The sequence below is a fragment of the Ambystoma mexicanum genome, chromosome 13, assembly GCF_040938575.1.
Source record: "Ambystoma mexicanum isolate Mex_15411 chromosome 13, UKY_AmexF1_1, whole genome shotgun sequence".
NCBI lineage: Eukaryota > Metazoa > Chordata > Amphibia > Caudata > Ambystomatidae > Ambystoma > Ambystoma mexicanum.
Window position 1 is genome coordinate 736990211 of NC_090938.1, and position 15613 is coordinate 737005823.

General features: G+C 47.5%; 1 protein-coding gene across 1 annotated transcript in view; it reads right to left on the reverse strand.

Annotated features, from left to right (window-relative positions):
- LOC138521860 (complement C2-like) overlaps nucleotides 1–15613 on the reverse strand; it is a 261013-nt gene that overhangs the window by 227710 nt on the left and 17690 nt on the right. The window lies entirely within an intron of this gene.

The following is a 15613-nucleotide window of genomic DNA, read 5'->3' on the forward strand; positions in this document are numbered from 1 at the left end:
ACTGCCCATGAAGGCGCTCCCCACATCACTGCCTCCACCCTCTCCACCACCTATTGAACTGTCCGTGAAGGTGCTCCCCACATGACTGCCTCCACCCTCTCCACCACCTAGTGAGCTGGCTATGAATGTGCTCCCCACATCACTGCCTCTATTGAACTGCCCATGAAGGGACTCCCCACATCATTGCTTTCAACTGCCAATCTTCCCATTAGTCGTTCACCTCTGCCCCCCTTTCTGTCTTCGCCTCTCTCCTCCTCTCCCATCCCCATGCATCTCCTCATCTCCCTGACTACTTTTCACACATCTACTTTCCTCTTTACTTCCTGCTCGGCAGTGTCTCTTGGGTTCACCTCACTTGACCTTCTTCATTGTCTGTTTTTCTAGTGTTGCCGATGCAGTAGCTCATCCTGTTCTCTCTCATTTGGCATATCCCTCCTTTCCCTTGGGTGGCTGTCCCCCCACTCCCATCTATTCCCAACTTTGCCTCTGCTTCTACATTTGGCTCTCACGTCTCCTGAAGGCCATGCTGTGGCTCAAGCCCCTTCCAAAATGTCCACATCTTAAAGCTCACACTCCTTTATCCATGGGCGCAAGGAAGCGGGCACTGAAGCCAAGGCGTTTATTATCTGGGCCTTGAAGAGTGGAGGATGCGCTCTTATACTGCAGTGGAACAAGTGAGGAGCCCACCCTGCTTGCAGGAGCCGCATACCTGCAATTGGCATGGCTGAGAAGACGAACATGGATTGATGTGGCTAATAAGATTGCATCTGGTTAATTCATCCAATCAGGATCTTCTGTTTTATTTATCTAATCAGGATCTTCTGTTCTATTTATCTAATCAGGATCTTCTGTTTTATTTATCTAATCAGGATCTTCTGTTCTATGTATCCAATCAGGATCTTCTGTTTTATTTATCTAATCAGGATCTTCTGTTTTATTTATCTAATCAGGATCTTCTGTTCTATGTGTCCAATCAGGATGTTCTGTTTTATTTATCTAATCAGGATCTTCTGTTCTATTTATCTAATCAGGATCTTCTGTTCTATGTATCCAATCAGGATCTTCTGTTTTATTTATCTAATCAGGATCTTCTGTTCTATTTATCTAATCAGGATCTTCTGTTCTATGTATCCAATCAGGATCTTCTGTTTTATTTATCTAATCAGGATCTTCTGTTCTATTTATCTAATCAGGATCTTCTGTTCTATGTGTCCAATCAGGATGTTCTGTTTTATTTCTCTAACCAGGATCTTCTGTTTTATTTATCTAATCAGGATCTTCTGTTTTATTTCTCTAATCAAGATCTTCTGTTTTATTGATCTAATCAGGATCTTCTGTTTTATTTATCTAATCAGGATCATCTGTTTTATTGATCTTATCAGGATTGTCTTTTCAGGATCTTCTGTTCTATTTATTTAATCAGGATCTTCTTTTCTATTGATCTATACGCCTTCATGTAATAGCGCCTCGATGTCTATGGGCTGCAGTGCGCTCTATAAATGTAAATAAAATTAAAAAAAATTAAAAAAAATAATCAGGATCTACTGTTTTATTTATCTAATCAGGATCTTGTTGCTGCCACGTTATGTTATGGTATGGTATCCTATTTGTAAAGCGCACCAGTGACTCCATTCCTTCAATTTTTAATTGGTTTTAGTGCTTAATTCCTATTACTTTTTTTTCATTTTTTTAAACTTTTATTTATTCAGCTCGGCAACACAGATACAGGTAAGTAACAGTAAAGCACATGGAATCAAAACAGTGCAATCGGCACAAATTCATATAGTACATATAAACAAAGTACATAAAGGAAAAGAAATCAACATATGCACATGGGGGACAAATAGGAGGTCGGAACGAAGGCAGAAGGGAAATAAATCAAGGACCACCTAAGGCTGAACTAGGATAGGGAGCTGGGGATGCAGGATCTGAATCGGTGTCAGTGGAAGACATGAATGAGCGGAACTTCAGCCAGATATCTCTAGGTCTGGAACGGGCGGGCTGTTGTATCGCCCAGGACTCTTCAGTGTCGGAGGCCCACGTAACTGCTCTGAGCCACTGTGCGTGAGTGGGGGTGATAGGCCGAAGCCAGCGAAGTAGAATTGTGCGCACAGCTAGTAGCATACAGAGGCCAGCCAGTTTTCTGGAGTCGCGGTGGAGCTCGGGGAAATCGTGAAATAGGCATTTCATTGGGGATGGGGGATGGGGGATGGGGGATTCAAGGAAGGACGACATAGTGGAACACACTGAGGTCCAGAATTGACTGAGTCGGGGACAAGACCAGATCATGTGGATATAATCAGCGTCATCATAGCCACATCTAGGGCACCTAGGGGAGGAGTCGCTGGAGATGCGATGTAGCCTGGTAGGGGTGTAGTGGTACCTGTGGAGCACCTTGAATTGAATTAATTTGAATCGGGAGTTGAAGGAGACCCCCTGGATACGTGCACACATATGGGTCCAACGCTCATCAGTCATCTCGAGGCCGAGATCCGTCTCCCAGGAGCGCAGTAGTTTGGAGAATGTGGGGGGTGATCTGGTTTGAAGTAGAGTATATAGTCTGGTAATTTTGCCCCCCATAGGGGCAGGTGAGGACAGTTCGGTGATTGCAGGTTCATCAGGTGGCAGTGCTGGGAAACACGTGTACTTGTGCTTGAGTACTCTACGGAGGGACGAGTATTGGAGCCAAACGGAGGGTCTCAGTCTAAGGGGAGCCGGGAGGTCAGGCCATTCTATGAAATTAACCTGTTCGAATATGTCACGCAGCAATTCGTAACCCGCCTCGGCCCATGTACGAACCACAGAGGGAGGGACTCGTGGGACCTCCAGAAGGAAATTCCAGATTGGGAAGTTACCGTGGAAGGGATGGGCGGTGCCCAATATTTGCCAAGATTTGGATAAAGCCAAGGATGTGCATGTCGCTGGATCCAGTGAGTCCGATACCACTGGCATTGGTGTGATCACCAGAGATCGAATGTCGCGGTCGCTGACCGATAGCCTTTCTAGCCTGACATGGGCAGGGTGGTCCGATATATTGAACCAGTGCGCGTTATGTTGGAGTTGTGCCGCCAGCCAGTACTTGAGGAAGTCTGGTGCCCCAAAGCCGCCAGCTTCCATGGGGGCGGAAAGGGTCTTGAGCTTAAGGCGGACCGCACCAGAGTGCCAGAGGAAGGTGTTAAGGGTGCGTGTCAATGCCCGAAAGAAATCAGCTTCCGGCCACTGCGGAATATTAGCAAATCTATACAGGAGTTGGGGAAGTACCACCATCTTCAGTACCCCTATCCTACCCGCCAGTGAAATCGGAAGTTTGTTCCAGCCTTGTATTTTTGTTATAAGGTTTGCAAGGTATGACTGATAATTATCCTCCAAGACCCGTTCAGTGTGATGGGACACCACTACGCCCAAGTAAGTAAATTTAGATTGGGCCCATGCGAACCCCATGGTATCGGGGGGGGGGGAGTGTGCTGGGAGTGAGCGGACAGAGGGTTGATTTAGAGCAGTTCACCGTGAGACCAGAGATGCGTCCAAAGAGAGCAATGTCTTCCAGTATTGGGGCCAGATTAATTTTGGGGGAACGAATATAGAGGAGAGCGTCGTCAGCATACAAAGAGACTATATCTGAGGAACCGGCTGTACGTAGACCCCTATGTGCATGGTTTTGGCGAAGCATGTCTGCAAACGGCTCCATTGCCACAGCGAAGACTAAGGGTGAAAAGGGGCAGCCCTGTCTAGTGCCCCTAGCTATATGGAAAAGGGGGGAACAACGGTCCTCAGTACGGACTCTGGCAACAGGGTTGGAGTACAGTAGCCTGACCCAGGAGACAAAGGTGGGGCCAAATTTGCATTTGTCGAGTACCCGCCAGAGATAGCTCCACGAGACTGAATCAAAAGCTTTTTGCATGTCAAGAGTCGCGGCTACCGCTTGCACACCGGGCTCACTCTGCTTATAATGTTGAAGAGGCGTCTCAAGTTCAAGGAGGTGGAGCGGCCCGGGATGAACCCCGCCTGGTCTGGGTGGATGATATGTAACATGAAGGGGACAAGACGTAGAGCGAGTAATTTTGCATAAATCTTGACATCACAATTGATCAATGAAAGTGGGCGGTAAGAGCCGCATTGAGTGGGGGGTTTATTGGGTTTTAGTAGGACTGTTATGGTGGCTTCGCGGAGTGAGGGGGGGGAATTGGCCTACCTGCACCGACTCCTCCCAGAGAGCAGCCAGACGAGGGAGTAGGAGTGATTTGAAATGCTTATAAAACTCAACAGGTATACCATCCTATCCTGGGGATTTGCCTGAAGATAGGGAGTCTATAGCCTCCGAGAACTCCTCAGGGGTGAATGGATTCTCGAGGGATCCGATGGTATCGGGAGAAAGGACCGAGAGGGGAGTCTATCGAGGTAAGCATCGATTTTCGCCGTAGTGGCGTTGTCCGAGTGTGCATATAGGGATTGATAGAAGGAGAGGAATTCGGCATTGACATCTCCAGGGGAGGTGGCCAGGGATCCGTCAGGTCTCTCGATTCCGGGAACGGGTGGGGCACCGAACTCACGGCGGAGAAGTCTAGCTAGGAGACGGCTAGGGCGTTCACCCTCACCGTACCTCCTTGCCCGCTCGGGATTATCGAGAAACCTCAGCTCGCGGTCCGCAAGCGAACGAATGGTGTCCAATTCCGTGCCAATTAACGCCAGGATTTCAGGGGTTGGGTCTAGAGTATACTGGGTTTCCAGCGCCGATAATGTGGCCTCGCTCTCGTCGATTTCCCTACGAATAGTTTTGAGGATACCATTTTCCTTGGAAAGGGCAATGCCTCTGATGTAGACCTTAAAGGACTCCCAGAGAGTGGCCTGTGAAGACACGGAGTTGGTGTTGATCTCGAAGAACTCCTCGATCGCCGACTCCAATTCCGAGCTAAAGACCGGATCGAGGAGAGAAAGTGGCTTCATTCTCCAGTGTCTGGTTCGGTCCCGGTCTGGACCCCAACATAGGGTGACAGTCACTGGGGAGTGATCAGATAGGGTCCTGGGGAGGATAGCCATACCAGACATGGTCCTTATCAGACCATCGGATATCAACCATCTGTCAATCCGAGAAAAGGAATCGTGAACCGAGGAATAAAAGGAATAAGAGCGGGAGTCGGGATAGAGGAGCCTCCATGCGTCAAACAGGGCCAAGCGGGGGAGGGAGGAAAGTGTAGTATATGCAGCTTTGGAGAGTTGACGGGGTCTGGAGCTAGATCTGTCAAGATCCACGTCAAATATCATGTTGAAATCGCCTCCCCAGAGAATCGGTATCAGAGGGAAGCCATCTAAGAGAGTTATGAGGTGTATGTAAAATTCGGGATCGTCAATGTTGGGACCGTATATATTTAGCAGGACAACTTCCCTATTCTGTAGGGTACCATGGAGTAGCACGTATCTGCCCAGGGGATCAATTATCGTAGCAATGGGGGTGAATCTAGGGCTCCTGTGAATGAGGGTCATAACCCCGCGGCTCTGGGTAGAGTATGTGGTAAAGTACCTTTGGGGACCCCATGTTTTAGCACATTTTTCACAATGCTCTGTGCATGCATGCGTCTCCTGAAGGAACAGGATTTTAGTCCCGTGTCGCTCGGCCTGAAGTTGTAATAGCCTCATTTTCTTGTAATTACCCAGCCCCCGTACATTCCAGCTCATAAATGTCAAAGTTTCCTCACTTAACCCTCCAGGGGTAGCAGTAGAGGAATACAGGTGGATGGAAGTGTGCCCCCCATGAACGGCGCCCTGTGCGCTCAGATTTGTAACGTCGACGGGACCATGGTGCTTCGGACTCTACCTTCTCTGCGAATGCCAAGCTTTTTTTAACGTATAACCCCATTCCCTCCTCCCCCTCCCACATCCCTCCCCCAAACAGAGGGATGATCACCCCATAACCCAACAACCAAAACCAACACAATGGCATCGACGCCTGGGGGGCCTGCGAATTGGCCTGGCGGCGATGCTCCGAACCATGAGGCAATTTTAGGATAAACATAATGCCCGACAATAATATCTATTCCCAACCAGGGGAGGTCTCGTGGGGGAAGGGGCAGGCATGGTCAACAGATAATGAACCATTATAACGGGATTGTAAGAAGTAAATACCCGATCAACTGGACCGAGGAGTGCATGGACTCAGCTACAGAAATCAAGAGAGTGCCCTAATGATATAGGAGCACCGGGAAGGGGAGGCTGGGCCAAGGAGCGCCCAGGAGCGAGCGGAGAGCCCAGGGCGAGATCAGACAGCCTAACAAGGGACTGTCGAGTGTACTCCGCAGTTGCCCGGGAGGGCCACAAGAGTGACCAATCGGCTAGTGGCCATGGGCGTCCAGTAAGGTCTCCCAATGAGGGGTGATCGCCTGGAACGCCATTTTCACAGTCGATAAAATGGTAGTGGATAAATAGCATTAAACGTAGTGTAGTTCGAAAAGACAGTGGACACCAGGGCCAAGGGGCTGCAAAGGAACTCCCGGGCAATCAATAGAGCAAAATAAATGTATGTAGCGGGTACCTGGGGCACATCGAAGGGGAATCAGACCGCACCAACGACCGCCCAACAGCCCGACCACATTGTGTTAGGACAATGAATCAGGGAGCAATAACAGTAGTGAGAGCAATAACAGTAGTGAGAAACAGCAGAAATAATAACATTATTTGTTACAGGTGCGACCAAGTCGCCTCGTGGGAACCACATTAGGTAATGTCAGGACGACAGAAGCCCAGATAAGTTCTGAAGCAGGATATAACGGCATCCATTCAACAGTTAGCTGAAGTTGTGGCGAGTCAGTGGCGGTGCCTGTTACGAGTACATTTCAGCCGGGAAAGTGTTCATCTATGAACCTGGAGGCCTCCTCAGGCAGCGTGAAAAAGTACACACGGTTTGCATGCTCGATACGCAGTTTGGCGGGATATAACATGGCATATTTAACCTGGAGGTCGCGTAGTCTCCTCTTCACCGCCAGGAAGGTCTTGCGTTCACGCTGAACAGCCACCGAAAAATCCGGATATAGATGGATCCTGGCTGCCCCTAAGAGAAGGTCCCCCTTGGCCCTCGCCGCCTTGAGGAGGGCATCACGGTCGCGAAAATTTAAGATCCTGGCTATGATCGGGCGTGGAGGTGCTCCAGGTTTGGGTTTCGCCGTGAGTGAACGGTGGGCCCTCTCGACCGCAAACTGTGGGGAGAGTTTTGGGGAGTCCAGGAGCTGGAGTAGCATGCCCTCCACGTAATCCTCCATGGGTTCTTGTATACCCTCCTCTGGCACCCCGACAATGCAGAGGTTGTTGCGCCTCGAGCGAGATTCAAGGTCCTCGTTCTTCTTCTCCACCTCAGTAACACGGGCGGATAGCGTGGAGACCTCCGCGCAGAGGGAACCCAGGCCGTCCTCGGCGGTGCTCACCCGTTCCTCAATCTCGGCAACTCGACCATCAGTTCTCTCCATATGTGCTTTAACAGAGGATATCGTGCCGTTCATGCCATCCAGTTTGCTATGAATTGTGGTGAACCCCTCGCGGATAAACTCCATCATTTTCTGGGAGTCGGATGGTTCCAGCGCCAGTGAAGGGGAAGGTTCCTGTGTAGATGCCTCTGTCCCTGGGCCTCCCGAGGGTTTAGTGAAAATATTGATGGAGGATTGCTTCTTGCCAGTTCGTGTCGACATGTTGCCGACGGGGGGATTATCTTAAGTCACGGAGACCAAACAGGAGAGTGGATAGGGACACAAGGGAAGGCACCAGGATCGAGCAGGCGGCGTATGAGCGGAGGTCGAGCCGACCAGGCCCGCGTGGAGCGCCCACAGGCAGCCGCAAGGGTAGGGGACCAGTGCGGAGCGAGGGGCACCTCAGGATCTACTGTAATGAGGGGGATCAAGCCTCCCCCAGGGCTTCCGAAATCAGGGAGGAGGAGGGCAGGGTCTGCTGTTGTGTGGCGGGCGCGGAAGAGATCGGGCCCGGGCCACTCACCTCCCGGAGCCGGATCGATGCGCACTCGACCCTCGGTCAGCACACCGCCCAGGAAGGGGCAGCGGAGCAGGTCGCTCTGGGATCCAGTGCGGTGAGGAGGAAGAGGTCGCGGTGCAGGACGGCCCACTCCGGAGCGAGCCGCGCAGGGCGAGTGGAGCACCCCTCCCCCCACAGCAGGCCGCAAGCCGCGGAACTCGAGCGGGAACTCCTGGAGCCGAGAGCGGAGGCCGGAAGGCGCCCGCCCCCGCACTTCTCACAGCGGGCTGTATCTCCGCAGCAGGCGCAGCCCAGCGGGCGGAACTCGCATAGTAGACTCCCGGTCCCGTCAGCAACCCACGCCACGGGTCGGTTATACGCAGTGTCGGGGCAAACAGGAGAAATTACGGATAGAAAGTGCCACACGGGACGGAGCTGTGAATCAGGCGGCCATCTTCGCTGAGCGCAACAGCGCCCCCCCCAATTCCTATTACTTTTTTAAACGAATTGCAAGCATGAGATTTTGGTATGTTGATTATATGATGATAAAGATTGATTGATAAAGCTCACAATCAGCAGAATCGCTCGATACTGTCACAGCTCTTTAGCCATTTGTCATTTTGCTCAACATCCCTGATGGCCGTCCCTTGCCTTCGGAGTTTACCCAATGCTATTTTAGTGAACACTGTGGAAGCTGCCTCGAAGCACAACTCTTAAACCCTGGCTTAAAGATGGTACACTGCATTTGTATTTTCAAGGCAGTTGTGGCATGTTACATGCGTTTTGTACAGTGCACCAGGGGTGTTACTGGGTCTGGAAAAGATCTGGCGCTTTGCTAATGTCAGGACTGTCGGGTCCCGGGGCTAGCTAGCTTTTGTTGTAGCCCCAGAGCTTCTATCCAGGGCTATGATCAAAATAACCGAGACTATAGCCCCCTTAATCCCCTGTCCCCTAGCAACGCCTCTGCAGTGCACCACCAGACGCTCATGGCCCGTACACTGATGAGCAGCCAGAGTGTTACCATGATGTGTTGGGCAGGTGGTGCGTAGGTTTCCACATTGTGAAAGGCAAGTGTTGGAGAGATGATAGTGTGAGGTGAGAGGTCTGCTGCATCCTTGTGTTGTTAAATGTGGCATGAGCTTCTTGTGGCTGTGCCTGTGCCTGCGTTGGCATCTGATCTGAGTGTCTTTCCCCACAACTGTATGGTTGGGTAGAGAGTGTGGGAAAGGGGGTTACATTGTGGAGTACCATCCAGCAGGGGCTGGGACCTATTGATCTTCCTGCCCTCTTATGATGGGTAGTATACTGAGGAGCAGTGATGCGTTTGCTGGGTAAGCTGGTTAGCAATCTAGTATGGTATTTCCCCTTTTGTAATGGCTACCAAAGAATGATGGTTTGGAGGCTTGCCCAGAGCATTGCCAGAGGTTAAGATTAATTCTAAACCTTCCAGCCATCACCTCTTTGTTTTGCTGTAGTCACCCTGAGTGGGACGGGTATGCCCAGACTTAGGTCCTGTGCCTGCTGGGCCTAGAGACCCAAGCTACTTATCACTGATGAGGCCAAAACGTGTCTGAGGATGCTTGTGGTATTGTGCAGAAGGGATGTGATCGAAGAGTTTGGGCTGGACTGCCCCTCCTGGGGTGGGACCAGGCCTGATCTGCATATTGTCTTTCCCCTTTCTGTAATGGCTTGGAAAGCGAAGAACAATGGTCTGGAGGGTTGCCCAAAGTGATGCCAGAGGTTAAGATTAATTATAAACCTTGCAGCCATTGCCTCTTATGTCTTGCTGTGGTTAGCGATCTGTCCCAGGTAGGTCACAAAGGAGTGCAGGGTATGTTTCAATTGGCCGCGTGGGGGAGGAGCTGAAACTGTGTTTGGGTGAGTTCCTGCACGGTCTCTTGGTGGTGGTAGTAGACCGTCCCTGAAGTATTCACCAGATTCACCCAACGGGGACGGGTGAGGTTTTATAAGTGTCTGTAGACACTACAAGTAAAAGTGCATGCATTGAAAATTGGGAATATTATTATATCTTTTGAAAAGTAACTCATCGGGTTGGTATGGAGGGGAATTGTTGTTTCATTTTGTCTGGTGATCAATCTAGCACCTGGCTCTTAAGTCACCTGCCTCCATTAGTCAGCTGTTGTTTTAGGATGGACTGATGGAGGTTTGCATTATTCTGCATGAAAGGCCTTCCTGGACTGCCACACTGACACCCCCTTTCTTGCACAAAAGCTGCGGAGGTCCCCGCACTGGGCCGCAAAGAGTGGCTCTAAGGGTTTTACCCTCCAATCTGGGCACGTGCTCCGGCTTCACCTGTGCAGACCTGAGGTTTTAAGGTGTCACCTGCGCTCTCTCTGCTAATGGCACTAGTACAACGTATTCATTCAGAAATATTTCACTTCTGTACATCACAAATCAATCCACAATATGACATGTTTCATTCTCACGACAGAAAACAAGTGGTCTCCTAACAGCTCGCTGTTCGGTTTATTTTGTATGCAGAAAGTGCATCCAGGCCACTGCCACAGTTTTCATGGTTCGAGCATCCATGAGGTTTCCCCACTTGACCCTCTCTGCCTACCAGAGAAGGCCTCTAGAAGCTGCCGATACAGGATTACGCAAGAGCTGGGAAGGATGTGCAATAATCCAAATGAGAGACTACGGAAGCAGTGCAAGACCCAACTTAAGGGCCTGAGTCCATGGGTCAGGAGAAGGCCGCAGGACAGGGCACTGGTAAACATATAGCCCACAAGGGTACCTGGCGAGCTGGCACGAGGGGTAAAATCACACTAAACTGTGAGCTGGATTGAGTCCCTCTGATAACTGAGTGATAGGCAATTGAATTGGATTGGCTATATTTGCTTCATTGTTACAGTCTCTACTCCAGCCCGGTGACCATCTTTCATAGCATGAAAGCGGGCGACATTTCTTGCCACTGTGGGGAGAAGAACATCACAGATTTGTTTAGAGTCAGGAAGGGGGCACTGGATCATTCAGCTGGGTCCGACTGGGCTAGAGGACAAAAGGGCAATACTCAAATTGCATATCCAACTTGCTCGACTGGGACCGTTTTTGGTCAAAATGGGCCTGTTTTTCCACTAAAGTGGGCCACTTCGATTACTTACATCAATATGCGGCTAGTAGTTTTGAACACATTTATTGTACACATCTATTTATCGATCTATCTACATATATATACAAGTCAAAGGTTGTGTGTGGGTTTGTGGCGCAAAGCATTGTTCCTTATACAATCCCACACCGTTTCACCAATCTGCACCAAATTCTGCATAGTTGCCTGTTAGGACCCTCCAGACATTACTGGCTACATGACATTTGGACACCCCACCCCTTTCCCCAGATTCCAGCAACAGTTAAAATTTGTTTGCGGGTTTGTGGCCTGCCGAAGAAGCCGTAAACCATGTTCACCAGGAAGGGAAACAACAAATGTATGAGAGGCGTATGGCCCTGAGAGGCAAAGACCAAGGCAGGTAGCATTCCAGAAGTTTCCCAATTTTTGCTGCATCAGGTGAAATTATTTTTCCAGATGACTTGCGAGATGGTGCCTGCTGAGGAGGCCGTAAACCACGTTTACCGGGAAGGGAAACAAGAAATGCTGTTTCTAAACAAGCTTTACAATGCTGTAAACCATGTTCACCCAGAAGAGAAACGGAAATGTTTGCAGCATCAGGTGAAATTACTTTTCCGGAGGATTTTTGCAAGATGTTGCCTGCTGACGAAGCCGTAAGCCATGTTCACCGGGAAGGGAAAGAAAATATTTTGTTTTTCAACCGGTCCACACAAAACCTGGTTTACTGTGTCCACTCATAGCCTAAAGCCAGCTTGGCAATGTGAACATTATTTCCATCTTCCAAACTGACTTTGCCATAAATCTTAGCAAGACCATCCAAGAATAATATAGCGCTATGATTCCCAGGGTTGTCCCTGTTGCCTGAATTCCAAGATTGGAATAATTTAGGCTTCGTGGCATGGAGTCAAAGGGTTTGTTTCATAATTATAGGATCCATGTGAGCTCCTCTTTGAATGGGCCAGCAGGAATTGTATGTGGGCCTGGCACCTTACTATTTGCTTACAAGTAAATCCAGTTCTGAACTCATTTGTTGAGAATAACACGGTTGGGTTATTATGTCCTGGTTTATGTTGTAGAAATGGATGGCACTTCAATGGTTTCTTCCCCTCATATAGTGAGCTTAAATGTAGCAGCCGGTTGTTTCATGAATACTATTACTGTATAAGGTTCATGAGACTGCAAACCATGGTTTAGCACAATTCCAAAACCTTGCTAGTTCTCTTTCTAAGATGGAGTCACCATTAATTGTCACTATTGGAAATCCATACACTTTTTTGGAGACAATCCGTTTTTTTAATTCTTTTCCTAACGTTTATCTTTTCGAAGAGTTACAACAATTGTGAGCTTTTATTTCTTACAATAAACTCTTTCTGGCAAGTCACATTCTGAGTTATACCAAGTATTGATTTTTTCGTGAGTGTGATCTTCTTGTGTTAACAGGCTTCATGAAGAAAGGTTATAGAAATTCACTAACTCTCTGTATACGCCAATAGTAACCTCTGTATTATTCTCAAAAATATCTATCAATAAAGTCAATATTAATTTTGTATAATTTAGGCATCGTATTATCGTTGTTCACATGAGACCACAATACTCGTTCTCGATTCATGAAATTGCTAAACCATTAGATTACTTTATCAAAATGGTAGAGTTATGACTTGCCATTGTAAATTTAGGGGGTTGTGACCAGCCTCTACCCCTTTGATGTCCAAAAACATATTACCAATATGACAAGCTCGACTAGCTTGAGTTGCTGTGCGAAAGGTCAAAGTGGCACAGTGGGTCATTTGGGAACTAACAATTATAATCTTGTAAACCAAGGCCGTTATAACCATTAGTAGGCTTTTGCGTCTTTAATCACTTGTGTATAGGCGCGTTATAAATGCCATATCATATCATCAAATCTGTTGTATCTTATTGTGTAAGGGGTTATTGTTTCAGGTATCCCACAAATTGCCTTATATTCTGCGAAAAAGGCCTATATTATCTTTAAAAAGCTTCAAATCGGCAGTTAAAATCCTCCATAACAATATGACTATCATAATGACATCCTTCTTGATTTCCCACCCATACACGCAAGGATTTGAATGCTCCAACTGATGTTTGTAGCGGTCTAAAATAAACACAAACTATAATCCGACTTTGAGATTCAGGATTCAATAGTTGTTAGATGCAAATAACTCTAATGTGTGAATGGCAATCAGATCAACCCAAATCCAAATCAACAGTCGCCCGCTGGGTGTGCCCGCAACTTCCTTCCTAGCTGGTTTGAAAAATGTGGAATACCCATTTTTATAGACCAGAAACAATGTTTATGTTCCTTGAAAACAAATGATACTTTAACCATCCAAAAATATTGTGCCAAGCCGCATCAAACAATTTATTAGCTTTTCCAGTTATAGTCCAACTCATAATCTTAATGTTTCCCACACACTGTATACTATTAGTGTGATGAGTATGACCACCTGGACTGCTAGCCTGAGTGGGAGGCGGGACAGTAAACATCTATCTAATGAAATAAGATTTCTGTCATCAGGAGGACATGTCACTAGTGTAGAGTGAATATCTCTGAAATCATTAGAGTCAGAAGGCATACATGGACTTCCCTTCGAACCACCTGTGATAGTTGCACCATTCAGATTTGTTTTTTTTCAATATTAGAGGGATTTGAACTCTGTCTATTTGAATTTACCCCTCAGTGTAAATGAAATTGATGACAGTGATGGATTCTGCGGAATTGTGATATTTGAAGCACGTGGGGGCTTTTAGGGGGCTTTCAGCCCGCCAAGGACTTCCTAATGTGTATATTTGATGCCACTGGTAGCAAATATATATCTAGATTCAGAGGCTGCAAGGTTACCACCCATGCTGCTACACAGCTACCCAATTTCAATGATATCAAACCTTGGGTCTAAAGGGTCTGAAAAACTTTTCACATCAGTAATGTCTGAATATATGATAGATACCGCTGATCTGGAGTAATCCTAATGAGGTTAGCCCTAATTATAAATCAGAGTTGAAGCAGGCATTTGAGCAATGGTATATTGAAGATATTTTGAACTTTAACACACATAAGAAATGAGTAGTGCATTATCTTGATGTAAAGTGCAATATCAGAGTTGAGAAGTACTTGGATATGTCATGTTCGAAATCTGTGAATTCATCAATGGTTAAAATGAGACTAGCAATCTTACCCCTGAAGAGATTTAAAGCCGGATGGATTGGAGGACTGTTGGACCATTCTTTTTGTGAATTTCGGGAAGGAGATATTGATAATTTCATCTGCATCTGCCACTTGTACAATTGCCAGAGCAGACAGTTGCTAAGACCTCTGTTCAAATACCGTAAAGTAAGGAATATCAAAGATGCACTGTCGCTAGTCAAAACTACCTCTGATGAAAATGAGTTAAATCCACTATTGAATTTATTTTGGAAAGCCTGACATTTCTTGACCAAAACACTGGGGTTCATTAAGTAGACCTGCATTGCAAATGTAATGCTTGTATCAGACGGAGGTGTGAGTTGAGCTTTTAACTGATAATGTTTTTATGGTTTATATTGTTTTTTATACCAACGATTTTCGTAATTACTAATCAATTTAGACAACGTTTGATGAATGTATTACATGACTGGTAACTATCATCAAGACTCCACCTCCCTTCAACTAATCTACTCCACCATACAAGCCTGGATGGCCACTAACGGCCTCTGCTTGAATGGGGACAAAACGGAAATCCTCATCTTAGGCCAGAAGCCCACCCTCGCCAACCTCAACCCACTATACATCAACTTTAACATAGACAACTGCATAATCCCAGTCCTATCATCAGTTAAAACACTAGGAGTCCACATAGATGCCACCCTTTCTATGGATAAACAAGTAAGCGCAATAGTCTCGGCCTCGGCATTGAGCACTAAACTCATCAACGCAATAAAACCATTCTTAACAAAAGATAACTGCCTGTCCATCGCAAGAGCCACCATTGGAGTTAAACTGGATTACTGCAACGCGCTCCTAGCCGGCACATCCAAGAACAACCTATCAAGGCTCCAAACCACCCAAAATAACACGCTCAGAGCAGCTCTCAGCATACCAAAAAGAGAGCACATCACCATAGCCAGGAAAGCTGTCCATTGGCTCTCAGTCAAGGATAGGATTACATTCAAAATCCTCACCACGACACACAAATGCATCAACCTTACAGCACCATCCTACCTATCCGACACCCTGTCTAGATCCCAGTCCACAAGACCAACCAGATCTACATACACCAACCGTCTCACCATACCACGCATCAATAGATCCAAGGCAGGAGGTATAGGCTTCCCCTACCTGGCACCAAAGCTTTGGATCGCACTGCCCACCAACCTCAGAGCAGAAACATCCCTCCTCTCTTTCTGGAAACAACTCAAAACTGCTCTCTTCAACTAACCTGCGCACCTGCCCACTGTCGTGCTCTCTATGTACATGTACCTAAAGCATAACCTTCGCCCAATGTAACCAAGGGCACAACTGTATGTAACTAAGTTTAAGAAACACTGTAACCAGCGCCACGATGCCTTCGGTCTGATGTG